At 44.6% G+C, this 19,127-nt stretch overlaps 1 long non-coding RNA gene across 1 annotated transcript in view; it reads left to right on the top strand.

The window, feature by feature from the left end:
• The window catches only part of LOC146809058 (uncharacterized), a 110,130-nt gene extending 100,209 nt beyond the window's left edge, over positions 1 to 9,921 (top strand). The window contains exon 4 of the long non-coding RNA XR_014966317.1: positions 6,911 to 9,921. This is a non-coding gene — a long non-coding RNA (uncharacterized LOC146809058). The remainder of the gene's footprint in view (positions 1 to 6,910) is intronic.
• The last annotated feature ends 9,206 nt before the right edge of the window (positions 9,922 to 19,127 follow it).

Below are 19,127 nucleotides of genomic sequence, written 5' to 3'. Positions count from 1 at the left end.
GTGGGGTGATGCGGCCGCAGTGGAGGGTATGCTCCCTTGGTTCTACTGGAGCAGCACTGCTAGATCCACTTCCAAGTGTCCAGGACTGGATTGGCTCGCCTTGACATGGCAGATTCACAGATGGCACAGTCCAGGTGCTGCAGCAGAATGGTTGGAAGTCTTTTATGCCCCTAAGACTTCATTCATGAGACAAGCCAGTAAGCCCTTGGGTTTAAGTGATGAAGGTCCAGTCCTTCTCAGTCAGGCCAGAAGGACAACAGCCAGCAGGTCAGCACAGCAAGAACACAGTTCTTCCAGAACAGAAGCCCTGCAGAGTGCGGCCTTCACAGCACAGCAGTCTTTCTTCCTGGCAGTATTCTCAGGTACATAAATGTTATGAAGTGGTAGGTTCTGAGATCTAGTTTTCATACCCAGTGGTTCCTTTGAAGTGGGGAGACTTCAAGGACTTCAAGGAAGGGTCTTTGAAGTACAGAGGTCCTCCTTTTCTGCCCTGGCTCCAAATTCACTACGGGGATATGCAGCCCTTTTGTGTGGAGACAGGACACAGACTTTTCACGTGTAAGCGTGAGGCTGTTCCCAGTTCCTCTCTGGTACCCTTCCAGGATGGTCCATTAAGTCACACCTAATCTCCCACTGGGTGTGGCTGTCTAAAGGAGATGCAAAGCCCACTGTCACCCTCTCCAGATGGGTATTGGAGACAAACTGCAGGCACACAGGGCTAAGAGAAGGAAAATGACAACTTTCTAAAGTGGCATTTTGAAAATAGTAATGATAAATTCGACATTACCATTAAAGAGTATTTATCAGTACAGTTCCAAAGGTACGAATCAAGACAGATCTAGCTCCTTCCGATTGGAAATTACAGTTCATTATATGTAAGAAGGAATCCCCAGCGTTAACCTATGGGAGGGGTAGGCATCACAGTAGTAGCAAAAATCAAGTTAGTTTTTCCACTACAAGTACATGTAAAAGTTAAACGTACATGTCATACCTTTTGACTACACAGCACCCTACCCTATGGGCTACCTAGGGCCTACCTTGGGGGTGGCTTATATGTACTAAAAAGGGAAGTTTAAAGCTTAGCAAGGGTTTTAAATGCTATGTCGACATGGCAGTGTAAACTTCACACAGAGGCTCTGCAGTGGCAGGCCTGTTTAAAGGGCTATGTAAGGGTATGGCACCATCAGTGCTGCAAGCCCACTACTAGAATTACATTACAGGCCCTGGGCATATCTAGTGCACTTTACTAGGGTCTATGTTTAGATAACTGAGCACAAGCACCTTAGCACTTGTTAGCAGTGGTAAAGTATACAGAGTCCTAAGGCCAACAAAAACAAATACAGAAAGATTAGAGGCAAGCAGGCAAAATGTTTTGCACACACAGAACTATGCGTAGGATTATGGGACCTTAGTGCATAGGGACGGAATCATCCTACCATCTTAGTACTCGTGAGCCCAGAACAGACTAGCTATAGTGTCTCATTTGCTCTTCCAATCACTCACTCACTGAGAAACAAGTGATTAGTCACCCCGGACCACAACAGTCCCGACTCTCTCAGGAATCGCAGTTGCAAGACACACACTTGCACTCGCACTCTTGTACTCAGTCATAATACGATCTGACAGAGACATAAATAAGTTTAAAATATTTATTTTAACTAACATGCTCTAATATGCAGAATACGTGCTACAGTAAACAGAAAAATGCATAGCACAAATATGTTCAGCATAGCAAGTAGTCCATAAATCATGAAAGGAGCTGTCCTAATGAAAGGACGGTGTAGCCTAACATCCCTTCTCTTGTATAGAAGTAGAATGATTTTATGTTCAAATAACTCTGGGCATTATCTGCAGACCCCGTACATCTTTAATTATTTATTTATATATGTTGAAAGTTTTATATAGCGCGAACTTGACCACAGAGGGTATCAGAGCGCTTTACAGAATATGCAGTAGGACGAGTACATGGAAACACAAATGATCGGCATAACGACAGGTACATAAATATAGAAAGTCCAACATTCTCAAAAACCTAGCATCTCGGGCACAAAACAGCGTCAAATGTTCCGGGAGTCAAGAGGGAAAGGAAGACTGAGGCAGATATTTCTTCATCAAGAGCTCTTTAACTTCTGATTTGAACAGGGCAGAGGAAGGGATCACCCTGACTTCGGGGGGAAGAGAGTTCCAGATCCTTGGCGCCATACCTGAAAAAGATCGACTATAGGTCTTTTTTTTTCTTGAATTGTTGTGGTTTGAGTAATAGGGTGCTGGCACTTCTAGAGGCTCTTCAACCACTGAGTGAGGTACAACGGGGTCTTGAGGTGGATGGCTTTGTGTGTCATGCATGCAATTTTCAGCTGTATCCGAGCTTCATAGGGGAGCCATTTCAGAGCTAGCAGGTCCGGAGAGATGTGGTTGAATTTTTTTGTGCCCGTAACAAGCCTGGCCGCAGCATTGAAGGTCACCCTAAGGGGAGCTGTTTTCACTCTGGGCAAGCAACACAGCGTAGCACTGCCATAGTCTAGCTTTGCGATCACCAATGCTTGCACTGCAACCTTTAGGTCATGAGCTGGGAGATAATGTTTGAGCTTCCTAAGGATGACGAGTTGGAAATTCACTCCTTTGGTGAGGGAACTGATGTGTTTTTGCATATTCAAACTCTTGTCTAGTATGATACCAAGCGAGGATGCCGAGTCAACGAGGTGAGGTCTGCAGTTAAGAGCCGTAATCTGATTCAACCATTGTTCAACGTACGGTGATTGCTTATGGGGTGAGATAAGGAGGAATTCTGTTTTTAGAGCATTTAGTTTCAGGTGGTTACGTGTCAGCCAGCTTTGTGTTTCCAGTAGGACTGAGCTGAGGGACTGAATGTCCTCAAAGGGACGCGATCTTCAGGTATAGTTGAGTATCATCCGCATACATGTGATTGTGAATGCTGGAGGATTTGAGCGTTTCTGTTAGCGGCTCCATGAACAGGTTAAAGAGCGTGGGAGAGTGCTGAACCTTGGGGAACCCCCAGCGAAACCGGTGCATGATGGGACAGGGATTGGTTCACCTTGAAGCAATGGGATCTATTCAGGAGGAATGAGGAGAACCAACTAAGCACAGGCCCTGACAACCCCATCCTGTGTTCCAGGAGGTCAATTAGAGTATAATTTTTGACAGTGTCAAATGCTGACGAAAGGTCAAGAAGGATCAGTAGGCACGACTCATTGTGGTCCAACATTCTTAACGCCTCATCGACAATGTGTGTTAGGGCCGACTCTGTGCTAAGGCCCGAGTGGAAGCCGGATTGGCAATGATCCAGGAGTTGGAAATGGTCGATATGGTTACAGAGTTGGGCAAGCATACATTTCTCCAGGAGTTTTGCTAAGGTGGGGATGTTGGAGATTGGGCGAAATTTATGAAGGTCCGAGGGATCCGCAGTAGGTTTCTTTAGAATTGGAGTAACTTGACCCATTTTTAGGCAATCTGGAATAACACCTTGCCGCAGTGATGCATTGACTATCGTAGTCCACAATGTTAGTAGGGAGGATCTAACATCTGGGAAAAGGGTAGATGGCAACGGGTCATTGTAGTGGTTGGAATGTTTCAGAGTCAACAGCGTTTTGCGTATAGTGCATTCATCCAAGGTTTGGAAGAGACTCCAGGAGGCATCGTTTTTGGGGAAGTGTGGTAATGTTTGGACAATGCACTCCATACTAGGTGGGCATAGGGGGGTGGTGGGCTGATCGACAGGTGGTTACAGGCCACTCGTAGATCTGTTTCAATCTTATTGGTCTTATCTATGAAGAAATTTGCAAATTCTTCGCAATTGGGCAATGTCCCTTGGCCCAGTGATGCAGAGTTCGGATGACAATTGGATTGGGACTTGATGAGTTTGAAAAGTTTTTTAGGACGGTTTTTTGCTTGGTCTAACTGAGTTCTGCAGAAGGTGGCCTTCAAGCATCTGATGCGTTTATTATAGGAGCTTCTCAGGGATCTTAGGTGGTACAGATGCTCAAGGGATGGATAGGACTGCCACAGCCTTTTAGCAAGTCTTAGGTTTCTTCTTGATGAATTAAGACTATCGGTAAACAATGGTTTGGAGAGTTTGGAGGGGATTCATTTGAGCTGTAGTGGGGCGACCGAGTCTAGTACATTCAGCATTGCATGGTTATAATGGGCCGTAAGTTCATGGACATCCGACATGTTCGGTGGTGAGGGCAAGATGTTATCACAGAGAGCAGTCAGATCATGCAGGTTAACATTCCGTAGGCATCTTTTCAACTGTTTTGGGTTCTTGCGCTGGGTTTTAGTGCAATAGTGATCTGTCCAATCACACGGGAGGATAGAATCGAGGAGGAGGGAGTTGGGCTTATCAATGACGAGTAAGGCAGCTCCTTTGATATGCGTGGGGCTGTCACAGATTTGAAGAAGGAAGGATTTAAGGCTATTGACGACCCCATCATTTGCATCATTCCAATGGAGGTTGAACTTTCCCAGGACGATTTGGGAGCCATGGGAGTCTACGTTAGCTGAAATAATGTCCATAATCTGTTCTGTGAAGGGAAGGTTGTCGCGAAGGGGGTGGTAAAATATGTGCAGTTTGCAGGATTGATTGTTGATACCAGTCACTTCATGCATAGGAATTTACAGGACGGCAGAAGGTCAGTCTGAAGTACCTTCACTGTAAGATTGGTCCGATGTAAGCATGCAGTGCCTCCACCTTGCCCTAAGGATCTGTCCAACCTTATGATATCATAGTTGGGAGGTATTAAGAGGCCCAAGAAGGGGGTAGCTGAGTCATTAAGCCAGGTTTCCGTCAGCATTACACGGTCAAGATCCTGCGCCAGGGTGAGATCTGCAATGTCCGCAGCATGTTTCGCTGCCGATCTACAATTTAGAAGCACACATTTGAGACTAGTGATGGCGTCTGTTGGAGCGGGAAGCGTGGTGGTGACTCGCATGAGGTTGTTCTCATTTAGGGCTCTGGTGTTATGCCTAGGTTCCCTGAAGGGATCCGTGGTGATGTATTCAATTTGTTGCAAGTTTTCTATGGAGAGTGGGTGAGCTGCAACATAAGAATGTAGGAGAGAGAGAATATCTGTATCGGACAGGGGGGCTTTGCATCTGGAGGGACGCGCCGGGTCATTAGGGAGCAGAGCAGAGGCCCATCTAAGAGGTATGTGGGAGACATGAGATGCTGACCTCTGTGCGTCAGGGGGAGGGTAGCCCAAACCGCCCGTGATCAGTGAGTGAGCGACGATGGTGATTTTTCGTGGTGGGGGCCACTAGGACTGGGGTCTTAAGTTGTAGGCAGAGTACTATCTCTCTAAGGCGGCCTTCGATTGAGGTATGCGGAAGGGATTGGGAGGCACTGTCCCTGGGATCCTGGAGCGGGAGAGAGCTAGTGAAGTCAGGGAGGGTAGGGTAGATGGTGACTGCATGTGTCCAGTGGGAAGTGATTCTGGACACTGGGGCTGCCCGCTCGCAATGGATAGGCTAGGGGGAGAGCTGGTGAGGTCAGGGGAAAGAGAGGCGGTAGTAAACTGGATGCGCCCAACGGGAAAAGTTGCTGGGCAGTGGAGCCGCACGCTTGGAATGGGTATGGAAGGGTAGGATCTAGTGAGGTCGGGGAAGGTAGGGCAGTAGGCGCTTGAAAGTGCCCCAACGGGAGGGATTCAGGGAAGTGGCACTGCAAGCTCTGGAGGATGGGTAGGATAGGAGAGGGGGGGGACTGATGGATAAAGACCAGTGGATGCTGATGGGAGCCTGGTTGGAGTTTGAATTGGGGTGGAGGGAGGCGACTTGGGAAGAATCGGGGCGGTGTTGTACGCAATGGGGCTAGGTGGGTTAGGACTAGCTAAGGGGGAGAGCAGGAGGGTTCGCGAGATGACTGTACTGGCGCAGCTCATACAGTGCGGGCATTATGAGGGAGTTGGTATTAGGAGTTAGGGTAGGAAGTGGGGGGGTCAAACGAGGCAGATGTGGGATCAGCGGGAGGTGGTGTCGAGGTAGGGGAGTGCTGGGGGACTGCTGGGGGTCCCGCCCTTGAGCAGTGTGCAGGATTGCCGCTAGCCACTGTATTTAAGATGGTGGGGAAGAATGTGTCAAATCACATTAGGTTGTGGTCCGAGGCTTGTATAAGAATGATTCAATTTTTGTAGATGGAGATGGTGGCTTTAACTCTGAAAACCGCAGAGGGCGCCACAATCAATCTAAGACCATGTGGTGGTTTCAGGGAAGTGGAGATCCTGAGCAGAGAATGAATGGCCTTCCGCCATTGCGCATGACGATTAGTGTAGAAGATGAGGTCCCTTTATGGTAGCACCCTTACTGGTAGAGAAGTAGGGGTCTGAGATGAGGGTTTCCGGATGTGATTTAAGGAGTTTATGTTTGACATTTTTTGCCCCATTTGTAGATAAGTTCGGGGGTATTTGATGCGTAAAGCGTTGTGACAAGTTGGTTCCAGGTTTGGCGAGCAAAGGATCGGAAGTTTAGGCTGCATATTGGCTAACGTCTTCTCAGTGCACCAGTCTATAGATTGATGGAGTAGGATTTTTAAAAAAGAACCCTGCTCGAATTTACACCCCCGTAATACATACTAACAGTGTGCAGTAGAAAATTAACATGCAAATCACATGAACACGGGGAAACCGCTTTGCACGTGCGTGCACTAATGTGAACTAATGCATGAAAGAACTAGGCCGCATTCTACATTTTCGTTTCGAAAGAAACAAAATCAGTGCATGTCTAGGCCGCATTTCCCATCTTGCATCCTGCTTTAAAAATAATAATAAATAATGCTGCTATTGCTTTAAGCTTCTGCTAAGAAAATATTAGCAGGGGATAGTGCAAAGGTGGGTGGTAAACCGTGAAAAGTGCATTTCCATGTAATTAATGAATGTATATGTTTCATTTGCCATAGTGAGCCGAATGGGCCTGCAGTTTCTTAAATTGACCGGATAGATGAGGGGCTGGAGAAGTGAGCAAGAATGACCTGACAAAACAAACAGAAGCTCTGAGCACTGCAAAAGAGGAACAAAAGTCCAAGGTAGTTCAGCGCAAAGAACATTGTTCGCCTGCCAAAAGATGAGACTGGCCGAGGGACCCAAAACTTCTTCCGCGGACGTGGCTGAGAAACTTATGTAAAAATAATGAAATGTAACAAGTACTAAATTGAATGAACTGGTAAAAAATTTATTGTAATGACAAAGGATGTAGAACAATGAGCATGTAGAATTTGAATGAAATCACGGTGGTGTGATATACCACCTCTCAAACCGACCAAGGAAATTCGAATCCTGTGAATTGTTTCAACTAATGTGGGTTGGACATGTAGGTTTTAGGGTATAACTGGGGTGCCTTTGGGAGTGTGGTTTATGCTTAGCTTTGCTCTGATCGAGTGCAGAGGAGAAAAGGGTGATTTAGTCGCTGTTCGTCGGTTTGCAGAGAGGCCTAGCTGTTCCTGTACGTGTCCCGTTCCTGATTCCTGGAAACTCTGTCCCTGACTCTATTTCATGGGACCCTCACCATAACCTTACCAAGGAGGGGTGGTATTTCACAGATCCTTTGGGTTTGTATTATTTTTCTGACTCATACTTTGCATAATCCTTTGCAAATTTATTTTTGTCTCTGAGACCTAATACATACTCCGTCATATGTATATCATTTCGCGGTTTTTTTCTGAAACTTGTCTCTTTATCTATCCACTCCATCATATGTATATTGTTTCGCAGTATTTTGCTGAAACTTATGTCTCTTCATCTATCCACTCCTTCATATGCATATTGTACATTGATGATGAGTATGACACTGTTTGTATTTTGCTGTTTGTTGTATCTCTCCTTTTTGTGAGATTCTTTGTTTGCATTGTAACCTGTATGCAATGAGCATTAATTATTCACAAGAAATTGAGATAAACTTCATTAATCTTACAGAGAGTCTGTGATTATTTAGCTAGTTAGATATTTAGATAGTACTATTATTACCATCAACTACTTAAGTAATTGGTCCATGACCAAGAGGAAAGAGTGTTGATATATAGATTTAGTTATGTATTTAGAAACGTTAAACATGAATCTGTAAAGGAAACAATTTTTCACGTCATTAAAACTTGACCCCCAGTGCAACAGGGATTTGTGAGTTGGGTGAATGTGTATGGGCCATTTGTATGAAATATCAATGAGTATCGATCCATGATAAAGTGTTTCGCTGGATCAGTTTTCTGGTAGCAGAGGACGGTTTAATTATTGATTAGTTTGGTAATAATTATTGATTATTGATTATGTGTTCATAACGAGAAAAGTTAGTGTCCTGGTCTATGTTGTCTAGAAGTACAGGTACAGAGGTACATGAAAAATCCCGAGATGGAAATTTAGCCTGAAGTAGGCAGAAGAAGAGTCTGGATAAAGAAATCACACTGCAGAAGTACTTTGTCTGTTGTTATAATAATGCACTGCGGAAGGCTGTAGGTGGTATATTTAGGGACAATTTTGTATGTGAGTAGAGTATCTGAAATAGTGGAGGGTCCACTTCTGAAACTCTGGCCTTATCCCCAGGGGAGTAACAAGACCTCTTTAAGTAAAGTCCTCTTGTGAAACTTTGTCCTTATCCCTAGAGGTGTACCAAGTCCACCTGTTGCTTGTTTGGGTGTAAAATAGCTCTGGTCGTTATTCTTGCTCGAAGTGAAAGAAGCTCCTTTTGAAGTGAAAAACTATCTCTTCATTTAGTGGAACAGACAATGTAGCATTGTTTTATCTTGTTTCTAACAAGAATTTTTGATTAAGAGTACTTAGAAATACATTGCCGTATTATTTTGTAAAGGGAGGATCAGTAGCAGGAGTAATACTGATGTCACAAAAAGGCTGCGCTGGCATTGGTCGGGCAGCAAGCGTGAAGTAAGCTCTGATTGACCGGTTGGTGTGAGTCACGCTGGTATTGTTTAAGATAGCAGATACGTGGAGAGCTGTGATTGGATGGTTGGTGTGAGTCGCGGTGGTATTGGACGAGAACTGAAAAATAGAATAAGTAGAATTACAGAAAGGTTTCCTTGTTTGTTTTGCTGAGATATATTAGCGTAAAAAGTCGGAAAAATGAAGTTGCTTAAGAAAATAAAGAATTTCTTTAACAAGGACAAACCCATAGTGACAGAGAGGGAATTCCTGTTCCACCACCAAGAACGCCTGCTGCCTAGATGATGTTAAAGCTAGGATACCATATGTGTACTTAGTTATAGAATTGGGTGGATTATACAAAGGATGATGGTGTTATAGCTTTCCCACAGCATGGTTTGTTTACTTTAAGGCTTTTGCAGAATTTGAGAAATCAAATGAATTCACTAGAGCCAAATCTCAGACCTACACAGTATGAAGCATTTGAGGAATAGGACGTAGAAGCATTCGAAAGAGAGAAATATCGAGGCGGTAGGAGATACGTAAATTTATATCCTTTTAGAGAAGAGAAGACAAAATGAAAAAATGGAGAAGAGCTGTGATAACTGAGGATTTGTACCCAGTTTTAGTTGCTGAAGATCAGACAGGAGGCACATGTAAAGAGAAAAAGAAAAATATAGTGACTTCAAGTTAAAGATATGATCTTAACAATTCTGATGATGAGTTGTTAGACGACATTATGACCAAAAGAACTCCGCCATATCAAGAAAATTCTGGTGAAGTGACCCTGAGTGCACCATGTTGTGATGTACTAATTACCCAATGCACTCTCCCTACAGTGGGGCTCTGCTTTGCTGCTCAGTCTATGATGAGGTCATATAGAATGTTCAGTGGGTTTGGATTGAAGGGAGAATCAGTTGGTGTGGAAGGGCTGAGCAGCGAGGAGGCTGCTCCTGGTGGGGCACTTTTATGGATCAGAACAATCTCCTGTAACCTAGAACCTGTGATGTAACTTAAAGAATAAATATACTACTTTTACCTACAAGACATGCCTGCGCATCATTCTTCGTTTTAACACTGGAGACGATCTGAAAGAACCTACGTGACCTACCTTGAATGGACTGGTACCTAAGAAACTGAAGAAGCACATTTGAAAGAAGCAAGCTGGCAGTCCAGAAGCCCCACCAGTGACCAAAAGAACGGTCGGCCCCATCGTGGACATGCCAGTGTCTGCTGAACTTGGGTGAGTGTTCCCCAAATGAGTAACTAGATTAACTGAAGTTCCTGACATACTGTATTATTTCACAAATGTGCCGGTGATCCTGCCCAGGGCCTTTTTTCGAGACCTGGACTCGCTCCTTCGCTCACTCATTTGGGGCACGCACAGACATTGGATAGCCCTCACCAAGCTGCAATTACCCACCACACAAGGGGGACTGCGCGTCCCATCCTCCGAGTCGTACTTTCTGGCGGCGCAGTTACAATGGCTGTCGTACTGGACGGCGGGTAGGAATACAGGAGAAACACACACGTCCCAAGGCCGGGTCCCTACCCCGAAGCTCTGTCGCCTATTGCTTCCAGGTACTAAACCTCGACGGACATATCCGTTACAGGTGTCAGTAGCCTGCCGATGTATTCAAAGGATCCACCACATGTCAACGGGGACCCCACATTACTCCCCGCGGCTACCGCTGGTCCGCTGGCCCAAGAGGGAAATGTACTTTACGGCAGCCATGCTCCGTGCGTGGTCGGACTGCGATATAACAGAGGCAGAGGCATTGTTCGCGGAGGGACAGCTCAGACCCTATGATCAGATCGCGGAGGATTATGGTTTATCCGCGGGACAGTTTTTAACCCATCAACAGCTCCTTGAGCACTTTCGGCCGCATGCGGACCTTTCCACAGGCGAGCCCAAGACCCACCCGGTCATTCACACCATCTTACAAATGGGTACAGGTCGACACTTAGTTACATGGATCTATAAATCCATCAGAGAGCTTACGAATGAACCACTGTTCACTCTTCGAGCCACATGGGAGGATGAACTCGAACGTCAGTTGCACGACCGGGAGTGGGAGAGGGCCCTAGAGTTCCCCAAAAAAGTATAGAGGAACGCACGCTTAAATATACAGTTTAATGTCTTACATAGAGCGTATCTAACACCAGCGCGCCTGCAGCGGTTCTACCCGGACACTCGATTTCTCTGCTCCAGATGTCGCTCGTCAGATGCACACTTTCACCACATGTTCTGGAGCTGCCCCACTTTGCGGCAGTTCTGGTCAGTAGTACTCGAGACACTTAAAGAGCTTACAGGCCTTCCGGACATTCACACCTGGGAGGCGGTCGCTCTCGGAATATTCCGTAGACCAAAAACACTGAAGGTGCCTATTCGCTTCGTAACCCTGGCAACACTACTGGCGAAAAGAAGCATCGCCATGAACTGGCGTGCCACATCGGGACCTCCGGTGAGGCATGGATGGGAGTGGTAAAAAAATGGGCGGCAGCAGAAGAGGAAACACTTAGGTAGGAGGAGGTGAAAGGTCTACGGAAGCATCCCATATCTATGGAATGGGCCATACTGTCCCACCAGTTCCAACACTTACAGTCGCGTACCGCTTCTAGTGCACCGCAAAGTCCCACTGCGGAACTGGAAGCATGTAACCCCAATATGAGTACACCTAACACAGCCCCCACCTCCCCAACCAATGAGTGAGGCACACTAACCCCTCGGTGAACTACACGACCCGCAGCCACTAGCCTGGATGTCCTGGCGCCTGCCTACGAACAGTGTCCTGACTTCTGCACACAATTGCTGCACTGACCCGAACGCCATACCCATGGCTCACACCATGGCTCCCGCCTTGACTACATACCCAGTTTTATTGTCCCCGGTTCCCCCTACATCACGGTATAAAGATGATATATGGACCATAGCGACAGATACCCCTTCTGAGTGCAGGATACGCCTCATGCAACTGGAAAGCACAATTACTGTCGATAAAACAAATGTAATGAGACGAACTGTGATAATTGTTTATTGTAAAAATGACAGAAGTTCCTGACATTCCTACAACTTCTTTATGGTGTCCCTCAATCACCGCCTGCCAGTTCCTGCTGTTACTTCTGTGGAGCCTGCTGTCACCCTGCTGTTTTGTATGATGTGTTCCTGTTTTGCTGTATTGGGAGTAAAAGGAAGCTGTAACGATTTGGCAGTGGTGACATCATTGATTTTAAAGCCAATCTAAAGCCTTGGATGAGTAGAATATCGACAGTGTGTGTTTTGCACAAGTCAGGCTGTGACGTTGTGGACTTTACCTGTAGTGTTAACAGTATGAGAACTTGTCTGGATGTATTCCGCAGTCGGGGTGTGAGTTGAGCCCGGAGGAGTATTTGGCAGCATTTTCACAGCGGTGGCTATTGGAGTACACTGGTAATTTGAGGCGGTGGAGACCATGGTGAAAAGTTGTGTCTCGGTGCCAGCCTCACCCTGTGTTGTGACTGGGGACGACTTCAGAGAAAACTACACTGCAGGCAATACATTTGTCACTGACTGTGAATAATTTTTTTTTCTATGCATTTCCGATGTGTTGCGCAGTTGAAAATACACAGTTGCGTTAGTGTGCGCGAGCCTTACCGTGATTGAAAGATGCTCTTCTACTCATTCCTTATGCGGGATCATCTGTGCATTCTTAGCGCGAGACGATCTGTGCGAACTGAAAGTGACGTCACATTGGATTCAAGGTCTATCTCCTTTGGAAATGATGCTAAACTACTCACTGGTGGCCATTTTAGCTATATGGGAAGAATTCCTTTGACTTTGGTAATGATCATGACGTTTCCTCATCTTAGTGTTGGAGGATGCAGCCATATGGTGTGCCTGAACGTCCAGGAAAGCCTCGCTCTGCATTTGTCAATAAAGTTCATCCGACTCCTTGTGGATCGTGTATGACGCCTCAGGATGATCGTTACTTCTCTTCACAGTCTTTGCTGCAACACTTTACATGTAAGCTCAGCAGTGGTCTGTTTCAACGTATGGTGGGGAGTTCGTGTCTTCGCTGCTGCAAAACATGGACACTGGACTTTGGTAGCAGATGGTGTGCCATTAACAAGGACTTCATGACTGGGAAATTTCGGGTGAGTGATCGCTCACCGGAGTAAGAGACTTTCTTTTTGTGTTCATTTTAGTACTGTAATACTGTTTTGTAGGGGTGGTTGCAGAGTAGTGACTTTTGTTTTTAGGGAGTTCTTGTGTCCTTTCTATGTGTAGGGTGTGGGGAGGTGAGTGCAGGGTGTGGAGCGGTGAGTGCCCCAGTTTTGGGTTTGTTAGGAGGTGTGTTCTCTGTTGTGTGGAGGCTGTGGTCTGTGCGTGTTGGCTGTAATTCACTGTTTTTTTGGTTACCCTGGATTTTGCTTTGTTTTGGGTTTAAAAATACCCACAGAGTGTTCGAGAGTGTCTTTGAGTTTAAAAGAAACCCTGGATTTGCTTTGGGTTTAAGAAACCCAGGATTAACTTTGGGTTTAAAAGAAACCCTGGATTTGTTTGGGTTAAAGATACCCTGGATTTACTTTGGGTTTAAAGATACCCTGGATTTGCAATGGGTTAAATTAAACCCTGAATTTACTTTGGGTTTAAAGATACCCATATTAGTTTCTAGAGTGTGTTTTGGGATTATAATTGCCCTGTCTTGGTATGGGTGGAGTCTTATTACTCTTCTTTGAGGTAGACCTGTCCTGCCATTAGTATGTGTAGTTGAGTTGTAGATCCCTGTTCTGCTGCAGTCTTGTGCCTTAGTTTGTGGCGCAATGGGTACTCTGTGTGGTGTGGTGGTATAGTACCCCCAGTTTGTAATGTGAGTTATGGTGGATGGCATCCACTGTTTTTAAGACTGTATCTCTTTATCTTGCATTCTTTGTTGTCTATGATCATTATCAGGGGGAAGGATGTGTTATAATGTTTTGCTGTTAATGCATCCTCCTCTGCTGACATGTGTATCTTATCACCTTCTGTCCTTTTGAATGTTTTCGATCATTATAAGTGGGGAGATGTGTTGTGATGTACTAATTACCCAATGCACTCTCCCTACAGTGGTTCTCTGCCTTGCTGCTCAGCCTATGTTGAGGTCATAAAGAATGTTCAGCGGGTTTGGATTGAAGGGAGAATCAGTTGGTGTGGAATGGCTGAGCAGCGAGGAGGCTGCTCCTGGTGGGGCACTTTTATGGATCAGAACAATCTCCTGTAAGCTAGAACCTGTGATGTAACTTAAAGAATAAATATACTACTTTTACCTACAAAACATGCCTGCGCATCATTCTTCGTTTTAACACTAGATGTGTTGTGATGTACTAATTACCCAATGCACTCTCCCTACAGTGGTTCTCTGCCTTGCTGCTCAGCCTATGATGAGGTCATATAAAATATTCAGTGGGTTTGGATTGAAGGGAGAATCAGTTGGTGTGTAAGAGATGAGCAGCGAGAAGGCTGCTCCTGGTGGGGCACTTTAATGGATCAGACTAACATCTTGTAACCAAGAAGTAATCTTAAGAATAAATCTTCTACCTTTCCTACAAGACTTGCCTGCGCATCATTCTTCGTTTTAACACACCACAAATAGGAACTCCATTATCTCCACACGTTAGAGAAATAGCTAGAGTAGTACGAGAAAAAGAAATGGACATAATAAGTAAGGCAAGAGTAGAGCAGATCCAGAAAATAAATCAGTTAAGTCTAAATGCAGAACCAAAGACGGTACCTGTAACAATTGGTCCCGCAGTTCCATTGTATGGAGAAAAACAGAATATATCAAAAGTACATACGTTGGCATTTCCAAGGAGTAGCGTTAGGAGTGGAATGGTGATGGTAGGGGATGAGGATGCACAGGCTGACACGAATACTACATTGTTAGATCTTCCTGGTTGTGAGATGAGAACAGAAACCCCTATGAGAAGTATACAAATAGATCCAAGGAGAATAGGGCCGAGCGTCATTCCAACGACAGGAAGTTCAGCAGGTCCTTCAACAGAGGAATTAAATGATTGGATTAAGGGAATGGAAAAGCGAAAACCGCAACCACAGAGTATAAATGTGAGCCAATTGAAAGTAGATTTGGAAGAGATGATTATTGGTACAATTAGTCCAGACAGACTAGGGACTTACCGAGATGAAGAGCTGTTGTTTTTGTGTAAAAGTATTACTTGGAGAGCGAGGAATCTTCATGAGAAAATAGCCGGAGCTGCTAGCGAATATGGAATAGACATAGAGAAGTCAAAGGTGTTGCAGAAATCATACAGATTGGCCTTTACTGAAAAGGACTTGGAGAGTTTGAATGCGTCTGTGAAAAGATTACAAATCAAGAATTTGATTAATATTTTTAAAAAACAGGGAGATGTAGAATGGTTGAAAGGTAGATGGACGAAAAAGAAAGAAGAGGCAGCTGGAAAGGAGCATTGATGTTTCGTTGAGAGAGGCAGAACAAGTTGAAAGGGTGTGTGCGATGAGAGAAGTTCCAGGTGGTGGATAGGTTCACACTCCTTGGACAAGACAGGATAAATTATCCTTTACAAATGATTTTCCCAGGTTAAGAGAGAAACCAGTTGAGGGGTACAAACAGGTCGAGAGGTTTGTGAAAGTTTCAAAGGTTTTGTTAAAGGATTTAGATGGTTTGTTTGAGATTGTTGTTTCAGCTGATTTATGGACAGAGTGTAAGATCACTGTCGATTGGCCAAAAGAGGAATATCCTAGAGATCATAAAACAGGTGCACCATCAGACGAGGTAATGAAAAAGTATAATCAGGTAATCACCTTTTTGAATGGAAAAATGTCCCCTAAGGAAACAGAATGGGTTGACACAGTTGGTGGCAGATTTAGGATGGGACTTAACGGATAGGAAATGGGGTGACATATTGGAATATCCGCGGATATTTCACACAATGCCAAGTTCAAGTTTATTCAATATACAATTATACACAGAGCTTACTTGACCCCGCAAAGACTACACAGAATATACCCGGAAACTGCACATCACTGTCCCGATGTAAATTACCTGAAGCGGACCTAATGCATGGACATGTGTGGACATGTGTAAGCCTTGGGGAGTTTTGGAGGGTGGTTACACACATACTGGGAAACGTAACACGCCTGCCCATGGGGAACATGGCCCTTGAGTGCATACTTGGTATTCGTAGATGGATGAAATCCCAAAAGAATCAGCTCCGCTTTCTGGACTTGGTGCTTATAGTGGCAAAAAGATCCATCACCATGCGCTGGAAATCAGCCAGAGTCCCCACCCTGTGTCTATGGCATAATGAAATGAGTAGATGGGTGGGAGCGGACAGCATGGCGCTGCGTAGAGAGGAAGCCCGTGGCCTAAGGAAAAACCCAATCTCCTTGGAGTGGGATGTAATGGTGGAAGCATATAGAAATATCCCCCCAGACAAAACCTCAGCCCTTCCAAGTACCCAATAGTGAGCGTACTAAACTGGTACTATGTATACTAATCACTGAAGTTGACAGACGGAGCAGCGTGTTTGGAATTTGCACGCGAAGTAATTAAACTAGACGGACACAATCAGTTGCTTTCCATACTGCGCTATCAGAGCCGGGAGAAGCGGGGGGGGCGGGAGTTAGAGGGGAGGAGGGTGGGGTTACTGGGTGTTGATGTATTATAAGTATTCTGTGCAGCGACCTGTACCTTAGACTGTGAGAATACACTGCATAGAACGAATTGTTGAGTTGAGTGCAACGTCTCCGGATAGGCACGACGATGACTATATAACATATTAGATGCAGGCCTTATACAACAAAGAATTATAATGTTGTATAGATGATTGAAATAACCACCCAAGAACCAAAGAAATCAGTACATGCTTACTATGAACGGTTGTTGCAGGTATTTAAACAGTACAGCAGGTTTGAGAACATTGGAGACGAAGATATGGGATATTTTGTGTATCGATTTGTGTTTGGATTGAAACCAGAAATTTGTAACATGATTCAGCAGCATTTTGGGATATGCGAAGTATTGTAGGGATGACATTGAATCGAAACATAAAAAGTTAAAAGAGAAAATGATGTGGGCACAAGTGAAGGTAGCAGAGCAGCAAGAAGGAAACAGTGGTTCTCAAACAGGTTATCAGATGAATGGTCAGAATCAAAATGGTCAGGTACTCAGTGGAGGTAGAGGTAGAGGTAAAGTGAGTAAAGAAGAGGCTAAGAAGAAATTTACTTGTCATGCGTGCGGAAAGTATGGACATTAGAAGAACGAGTGAAGATTTGCTCAAAAGAATAATGGGGTAAATCAAAATTTAAATCGACAGATGCAGAATGAGGTGGTTGTGAATCAACAGCAGCAGCAGGTAGTCGCTCCACAGTTACAGGTACCACAAGTTCCTATGCCAAATAATGTGAATGCTCAAGTGCAGAGGGACAGTGCGAACACTGGATTTCACGGAGGTAATCAAGTTGGTAAGAATCAAAATGTGCAAATGGTTCCGCAATACTGGTTGCAGTGCAATGAGAGTGATTCAGACTCATCTCAATGACAGGGCCTGAGGGGGCAGGAAGAGTCCATACTTGGCACATCTTTAGCGGTCGATCAGTAAGGTCCATTTGTTGACAGAAAAGTGGAAGGTAATGATATTACATTCCTAGTAGACACTAGTGCTACCCGTTCTACTGTGGGTGCAGCAGAAATTCTGAACCTACCCCTCTCGGGAGAAACTATCCAAGTTGTAGGAGTCTCGAATAAGCATATTAGAACACCAGTCACAAATCCAATAGAAGTTAATATTGGGAGTCTCAGAGACATGCATAATTTCGTGGTATATGACTCGAGTCCAGTAAATCTCTTGGGAAGAGATTTATTGTGCAAAATGAATTGTACCATCTATTTTACACTAGATGGTATAGCGTTTCAGACACCTGATGAGGATGTCACATTTAAGATGATGTTAGCAAAGCAAGAGACAGAAGTGGATGAGTTGTTTTCACTTCTCACAGAAGAGAATTTGCCTGAAGGATTAAAAAGTACAGTAAGGTGTGATGTATGGGATTTTGCAGGAAAGGAGATTGGCCTAATGACAAATGTAGTCACAGTGAAAGAGGGTGCCATATATCCAAACACACATCAGTACAAAATGAGTCCAGAAGTAATTGCAGGAGTCACTCCTGTGATTGACCAAATGATTGAACAAGGAATTCTGAAAGAAATATTGAGCAGTCCTTGTAATTCACCTGTTATAGGTATTAAGAAGCCCAGTGGAAAATACAGAATAGTGCAGGATTTGAGAAAAATAAATAAAATTGTCATACCCTGTTATCCAGGACTGCCAAATCCAGCAATGATCCTGTATCAGATTCCCTGTGATGCAGAATGGTACACAGTGATTGATTTTTACCAACCATTTTTCTCGATTCCTTTACATCCAGAAAGTCAATATCTTTTTGCATTCCAGTTCGGAGACCGTGTTTTGGCATGGTGTTGAGTTCCTCAAGGGTACACCGAGAGTCCTCCAATTTTTTTATCAGATTCTGAAAAGGTGTCTGGAGACTTTAGTCATGCCAGAAAATTCAGTTTTGGATTTGTACATTGATGACCTATTAGTGGCAACAAAGACACGAGAGGCATGTGTAACAGATATCATTGCGTTACTGAACCATTTGGCAGAAGGAGGACACAAAGTGTCAAGAAAAAAGTTACATTTTTGTAAACAGGAAGTGCAGTACCTAGGGCACTAAATAGAACAAGGAGTCAGAGAGGTGACACCAGAAAGAATGAGTGTGATTAAAAAAATGAGCCCAGCTACAACTAAGAAAGAAGTCTGGATGTTTTTGGGAATGGTTGGATACTGTAGGCAGTGGATCAGTGGTTTCTCACTTTTAGACCTGGCACCATTGGCGTGGGTCTCCCTTCCATTTTTTTGCTGTTGCCTCTGATATTTTTGCTGGTTTTAGATGCTTTAGGCACTGTGCCACTGCTATTCAGTGCCACTGTGCAAATGCTCCCTATGTTAAATTGATGTATGAATTAGTGACTCCATGATTGGCTTACTTGGTTCACCTGTCAGACCCTATTACAGTGCACTGCGTGTGGCCAGGGCGTGTAAATAAAATGTTGCTGGTGGGCTTACAGCTCTGATTATGCCACCCACCTGAGCAGCTTGTAAAATGTGTCTCAGGCCTGCCATTGCAGAGCCTGTGTGCAGTCTGGTACTGCCATATTTACTTGGCAAGTGCACCCACTTGCCAGTCCCTAA

The sequence above is a fragment of the Triturus cristatus genome, chromosome 7 (assembly GCF_964204655.1).
Source record: "Triturus cristatus chromosome 7, aTriCri1.1, whole genome shotgun sequence".
Taxonomy (NCBI): Eukaryota; Metazoa; Chordata; class Amphibia; order Caudata; family Salamandridae; genus Triturus; species Triturus cristatus.
Note: the sequence above shows the minus strand (reverse complement) of the source record. Positions and strands in the feature narration are given on the sequence as shown.